Raw genomic sequence first — 6,827 nt, forward strand, 5'->3', positions numbered from 1 at the left:
TACTTCTTCAGCCCACCGGTGTGTTTGAAGAGTGAATCCACAATTCTAAATGTTCACTCTTCAAACACAACGGTGGGCTGCAGAAGTCCTTTTGTCAACGTGACACATTGTTTACTGATTGGCCGTGTCGGGTGGTGGAGGGCTGCGACACATTTGTACTTACGCGATCTAACCCAAAAGCCTTTATTATGAGTAATACCGCTGATGACAAAAATATATATCGACAAATAAAACAATAACACCGCTGCTATTGATTATTTTTTTCTCACGGGCACCGACCGCTCAACGTGGCCTTGCCTCGAGCCGCTCTCCTCCGCCACTGCCGACAATGTGTGGCACAGCTGCAACAATAACTACCTTCATTCCATCCTCTCCGCGTTTTGGCAATGTGCTCGTAAAAATAAACAACAATCAATGGATCGTTAAGGTCAGACAAGCGTGATGTCCCTTCCAGTGTAAGCAGACAAAGTCGTAACTTATTATTTTCCATTGGGGGAAAACGAAAGTCCGATTCAAAATCCTGGGATGATGATTCTAAGTATTTTTTTTTTTTATCAATCAGTTGATTCACCTATACCAGGGGATCGGCAGCCTGCGGCTTCGAAGCGCCACGCGGTGGCTCTTTAAGGAGTGCTGCTTCGTGGCGTTATTTATTAAGGACCACACCGTCTCGTATTCACCACACATTGCATTGTGGCTCTTGAAATATTGCGTTTTTTTATACCCAATTCGTAAATGATGTCTCTTCTTACTCTTTGTTTTTTTTCGGTAAAGTCACGTAAGTAAAAAATAAAATAAATGAAAACAACTAAATGTTAAATGAAAACAACTCAAAATTTAGTTGTTTTCATTTATTTTCTTTTTTACCTACGCGACTTTACCGAAAAACCCAAAGAGTATGAATCCTTGCAGTCACGAAGGCTTCAAATCTAGAATCTCTTCTTATTTTTGTCGGCGACTCCTGACCTATTCGAAGCTTTCCATGAATGTTTAATGTGCAGTGGTACTGCTGATAGTTGGCACTAGAATTGAGAGGAATGCCGTGGAAACATCGCCCACAGATGGTATGTGGTGATGATGATGATGGTGATCGCCAACAGTGGAGGACGCTGCTGCTGCAGAAATTCAACGGATCCAGTGGCAACCTCTGGGAAGGCGATGGATGGCAGAGAAGACACTGCTGATGGTGAATGTTGTACTGTATACGAATGACTTGGATATGAAATAACTTTGGGATTGGTATTCACTGTCCAAAGAAAGCTGGCTTTTAACTTGTGAAATGCGGTAGTTGTAGTGAGATTGACCAGTTGGAGAATTGCCACTCGCAGCGTTCCAGATAGGATATTGGGTCGTGGCCACGTACGCTTTAGTTTTCTTCTCTGTAATATAAACTCAAGCTGTGCAGAAAAAATAGCAACCATATATGCGTATCATTACACATGTAATGTTTATGTCATATGTAATTCATATCATGCATGATGAATATGTCATTCATATTTTGTGTTACATCGTAAAATGCTCAGCTGCCCAGTTTCTGGATCACATGCTGCTTCTCATGAATGTGGAAGCTCTACCAAAAAGACTAATAAGGGATGTGTCCAGAAGTCGAATGGAACAAGTAATTTATATACTTTTTAGGCTCTCTCACAAACTCAGGATATGTATTTTTTTCATCGACATTACAGTCATTAGAGACAATCACAATAAAACGTAACCGACCGTGTTAGTCTGATGAGTCCTGATGATTCAGAATTGGCATTGAAACTGATAGATACATTAATTTGTATTATTTTCTTGTTACTAAAAAAAATGTCTAGAACCAAAAAATCACTTCCCCTTATTTTTACGTTAAATATTCATCAACACTCTCGATGCGGTGACATTCACAGCAAAGTTTGTGGGGAATAATATCTATTTTCTGTACTTTTGAGCCATAAGCAATTAGGAATAACACTTACTACCCAAAACAATATTTGTTACACAGTGTAATAGATTGTGTTAATTTGCAGATAACATCATGGATAATAGAATCCGCAATGTCTGCCCCCTACATCACCGTGGAAGCCCGTTATGTCTGACAATAACGGTCATAACGAAAATGTATTTTCAAGCAGAGACTCGTTGAGTCTCAAGACTATTTTTGCTAAGAGGATCCTGCATTGGGATGTTTGGCAAAAATTCCATTCACGTGTATTTGAGCTTCATGTGAAGGAAGACTGGAAAACATGGAGGAAACGCACGTTTATCAGGGGTGACACGCAGCACTTTCATCTCCTGGCCATCTTGCTGTTATCGAAGCCTAATTTTCCTGGGAGCCCACTGCGGTTTCCCGTCCAAGGTCTTGCCAGGCTCAAAGCTGCTGAGCTTCTGGAGATCCGAGGAGATTGGGCACACGCAGGGGGTCATTTTTGCAGTCGGCATCTTGGTACCGCCTGCTGAAAACTGCTTCATGCCTTTCGTGAAGGCTTTTGGCCGAAATCGTATACACAATTTAGTATACACAAGTAAAATCTACGATTTTGTGGAAAATAAATTGTTCAACGGTCCAGCTGCAGAAGAATCAACATATTTTATTAGGTTTTTTTTGTTGTTGTTGCTGCTGCTGCTTAAACGGTCAGTTTCCCCATGGCTTAGTTGTGTTGACCCCACAAATAACAACACCCGTGCCACAGACACAGAGCACTGTCACCCCATCAGCAGCATTTGCTCAATAAAATAAACTCCGGATTAGTTTCGCCCTTCTGTGTCTCATCAGCAGAATCAGAGGCTGGCTGAATACTGCCTGTTAAACCATATGTTATTGGTGATGACACTTCCTCTAAACAATGGGCTCCTCTATGAAAATATTCTTGACAGTATACCGTGCTATATATTTTTAAAACGGCCGAAAATAAACATATTTATATAATTGTTTTCCTCGATAACTTTCAGTCCTCTTTCATGTACTATAGTCCCATTAAATGTAACTTATTGTTCGGCAAATCGACAAACGAAACCACCTTTTTAAGCTTACAATTTCCCAGGCTATGTTATAAGTCTGTGTGACCTGAGCATCGTGAGAGATGGGTGGCAGATTGGGGGAGGTCGTCATCCAGGAGTGGATCGACGATGGCTGATATCGACGATGATAGAGGTGCAGTTTGTTTGAGAAATACAAAATAAAGTTAGCTTGAAAAGATTTCAACCGAATTAAAAAAAATATATTGGCATTCAAATGACGATTGCCACTACAAAGGAGGATCCCAGCTATGATTGTCTTCAGATTGCACCTCGGAATTTGGAGTGGGAGCTTCACCAACAAACACATTTGTACTAAATGATGCATGCTTTGCAGCACAATTTGTATTTGCCGCATTCCATCGACTTTACACTTCAAAGAGCAGAAAACGGCGACTCGAGTGCACTCTGCATGGATTGCAGTGTTCAGTGTCACGTGTGTGTGCTTGCAGCATTTGGGACGCTGCCATGACATGATAGGTCGTCATCACACTGGACTTGTCATGCAGATTATTTGGTGATGCTGCTGATGCTGCGGCGTTGGCAGTGGTTCACAGACAACAACAACAACAAACAACACCTCAACACGTTCGTCAATAGTAATAACTGTGGCAATGGTTCTCCTTCGTAGCACGAAAGTAGAAAAGTCTCCAAGCGTTATCCACTCTCTCTCTCTCTCTCTGGTTTCTCTACGTTGTCCAGAGGTCACCTGTTAGATCTCCCGGCGTGGACGCGCTGACAGTGGGCGAGTTTCTCTGAAGGAGAGATGGTGCCCGACAGGTCCCTCGCCGTGGAGATGGAGCGATTACATCATCTGGGGTGCAGGTGCTAAGCGGAATGACGCGTGAGAGATCAGATTCTTTATCTGAATCTTTATTTCGACTGGAGGAATCCGATGAGCTACAGAGATCTTCTTCACAGGCGTCCAGATGGTGACAGCTTCGAGAGGCCTGCAGCCAGCAGTGGACAGATCATGGCTGATCACAATGAGGCTCGGTAGCTCGAGAGATTGGAATTAAGACGTGGGTGGGGCGTGCGCGCAGATAGGGCAGGTTACCGAGACACTCGCACTCGTGTGGACGTGTGGAATTTCTCCCAATAGCTCAAGGGCCCTTCCGAGGGTGATGAGCGCCAAGGGACTGCATGGACTCTCGCGGTTCTGCTCAACCACGATGTCCGTTTCGCACCGCGGGCTGGCAGATGCTCCCAGCGCGTAGCGAGTCGTGCCGAACAGAAGCGACCTGGCTATCACAAATGATGGCTTATCACGTGGAAATTCGTAGCAGCCAAATTACTCTAAACGTGTAGATATGCTGATTCTAAATGTGGAGGGAACAACCGGAGGACCCGGAGAAATATCCACGTGACCACGGGGAGAGAGAGAGAGACACGCAAACTCCAAATATACAGCAGGCGTCAGGGTTGGGATCGAACCCACGACCTCCTGTATACCTTGAGAGGTAATTAACACATCCTAGCCAGCGTGGCACCCAGCACGCGGGAACAACCCGAGAACACAACGCGCCCTACCACGCCGATCTCGTCAAGGAGCGTGAACCATCATCAGGCAAACTCCAGTCATCCGTGCAGCAGCAGCAGCGGCTTTTGGATAACCATCAAACAAAGACGGTCACCGCATCGCGCGCTTTCAGATGCGCTTCTGCGGCCGTCTGGAACGCTCTTCCTTCTAGTATTAGGAAGCCATTGGAGCGATGCACTTTTGAATCTCGATTTAAAACTAATTTCTTGAGAACTGTTTTTTGTGTATAGTTTTTTTTGTCCTTCCCCCGCACCTCCGATTAGCACAGCTGGCTACGTACTGTGCGAAAGAAGTTAAATTTATATACATCACAGAGCTATGGAACAGCCTCGTTACTCCTTTGATGAGGAAGGCACTTGACTTTTGAATATAATTAGGTGTGGTTCATGCTTGATTCGTTGAAAGCTTTGACTATAATTAAGGTCCACTATTTCAAAAGGTGGAATAAAAAATAGTATCCCATGAAGGAGTTTTGTTGCCAGTCCTGTCATATTATTTATGACGGAAACAAATACGAAAAAAACAATCTTGCCCCGAAATATCGAACCCCAGAGTAATTTTCACACGTAGATAGCAAGGCTGTCACTTTTTTTCTTGGGGGGGGGGGGGGGGGCATTCAGAGAAAATCACGTGACGTGTGAGCACATGTTGTGCTCAGGATGTCTCCCAGAATGTCTCCTCTGGTTTAAACAGCGACGGACTCGTAATCAATGCGCGCGCAGTGGGGAAATTCTTGGACCAGCTATCCAGGCACCGTTGTCTTTGGCGTTGTGGGCTGACGTGTTGAGCCGTGGAGGCCATGGGGCTTTGGGCCGTTGACAAGGCGCTGCTTACGCAGGTAAGCAGCGTCGAGCAGTGGATGTTTTCGCTATGTTGGAACAAGTTTGGCTCGTGTGCGCTCCCTTTGAAGTCTTGTGTGTGTGTGTGTTTTTTTTATCGCATTGCATTCGTAGAAAACACGCAAACACATTGATGAAAAAAAATTGTATTCCAAATTTGCATCGTGATAACAAACTCAAAACATTCGTCCATAACACTGTGGCCTTCAGAGGAAAAGTATATAAAAGGCGACGTTTCAGGCGATGGCCCTTCTCCATTGCCCGAAATGCCCCCCATGATGATATACTTTTCCTTTAAGGCCACCACTGTGTTATTGACGAACGTGTTCGGCCTGATTATTAATTGTGTTTGCGCACCGCCGCCAACGCAGCTCGCACCAAACATGTTGTTGTTGTTCAACAGCGGTGGACAGTGACGAATAGGCGCTCCCGATTCTTCGGCTGTTTGCGCCTCTCTTGAGGTCAAAAGTCGCGCTCAGCAGCGCGCGCCGCGGACTCAGCAGACGTCACGGACTCTGCAGACGTCACGGACTCGGCAGACGTCACGGACTCTGCAGACGTCACGGACTCTGCAGACGTCGCGGACTCTGCAGACGCCGCGGACTCGGCAGACGTCACGGACTCGGCAGACGTCACGGGCTCAGCAGACGTCACGGACTCAGCAGACGTCACGGACTCAGCAGACGCCACGGACTCTGCAGACGTCACGGACTCAACAGACGTCACGGACTCAACAGACGTCACGGACTCGGCAGACGCCACGGACTCTGCAGACGTCACGGACTCGGCAGACGTCACGGACTCAGCAGACGTCACGGACTCAACAGACGTCACGGACTCAACAGACGTCACGGACTCAGCAGACGTCACGGACTCTGCAGACGTCACGGACTCTGCAGACGTCACGGACTCTGCAGATGTCACGGACTCAGCAGACGTCACGGACTCAACAGACGTCACGGACTCTGCAGACGTCACGGACTCAGCAGACGCCACGGACTCTGCAGACGTCACGGACTCAACAGACGTCACGGACTCTGCAGACGTCACGGACTCAGCAGACGTCACGGACTCTGCAGACGTCACGGACTCAACAGACGTCACGGACTCAACAGACGTCGCGGACTCAGCAGACGTCACGGACTCTGCAGACGTCACGGACTCTGCAGACGTCACGGACTCAACAGACGTCACGGACTCTGCAGACGTCACGGACTCAGCAGACGCCACGGACTCTGCAGACGTCACGGACTCAATAGACGTCACGGACTCAGCAGACGTCACGGACTCAGCAGACGCGCTGCAGAGGACGTGCACATGGAAAGACATGAATGTGCGTACGGATCCCCATGTCGCAGCAGCAATCTCAAGTTTGCAACAACAACAACAAAGGTTGAATCTCAAACACGAAAAAATATGTATCATTGACGAGCTACTTTCGCTCACGACTA

This window comes from Petromyzon marinus, chromosome 31 (assembly GCF_048934315.1).
Source record: "Petromyzon marinus isolate PM22_M1 ecotype Great Lakes invasive population chromosome 31, UKy_Petmar_22M1.pri1.0, whole genome shotgun sequence".
Classification (NCBI taxonomy): Eukaryota; Metazoa; Chordata; class Hyperoartia; order Petromyzontiformes; family Petromyzontidae; genus Petromyzon; species Petromyzon marinus.